The sequence below is a fragment of the Colobus angolensis genome, unplaced genomic scaffold, assembly GCF_000951035.1.
Source record: "Colobus angolensis palliatus isolate OR3802 unplaced genomic scaffold, Cang.pa_1.0 Scaffold22, whole genome shotgun sequence".
NCBI lineage: Eukaryota > Metazoa > Chordata > Mammalia > Primates > Cercopithecidae > Colobus > Colobus angolensis.
The window spans coordinates 1,632,963-1,633,415 of NW_012115377.1; the positions used below are offsets into that span (position 1 = coordinate 1,632,963).

At 50.3% G+C, this 453-nt stretch overlaps 1 protein-coding gene across 1 annotated transcript in view; it reads right to left on the reverse strand.

Annotated features, from left to right (window-relative positions):
- PLIN5 (perilipin 5) overlaps nucleotides 1–453 on the reverse strand; it is a 13,275-nt gene that overhangs the window by 1,908 nt on the left and 10,914 nt on the right. The window lies entirely within an intron of this gene.

The following is a 453-nucleotide window of genomic DNA, read 5'->3' on the forward strand; positions in this document are numbered from 1 at the left end:
CCATCTCTACTAAAAAATACAAAAAACTAGCCGGGCGAGGTGGCAGGCGCCTGTAGTCCCAGCTTCTCGGGAGACTGAGGCAGGAGAATGGCATAAAACCGGGAGGCGGAGCTTGCAGTGAGCTGAGATTCAGCCACTGCACTGCAGCCTGGGCGACAGAGTGAGACTCCGTCTCAAAAAATAAATAAAGTGGAAGGTGGAGACATGGTTTCTAGGCTATAGGTTCAGGGAGAGAATGTGGAGGTTGGGAAAGAGAGAAGGAGCGGGAAGCCAGGGACAACTGCTTGCCTGGACCAGCACCCCCTCTCCCCCCACCTCCCTGCATCTCAAAAATAAATAATAAAACAATAAAACTCCATCTCACAAGAAGAGAAAACCAAACACCGCATGTTCTCACTCATAGGTGGGAACTGAACAATGAGATCACTTGGACTCGGGAAGGGGAACATCACA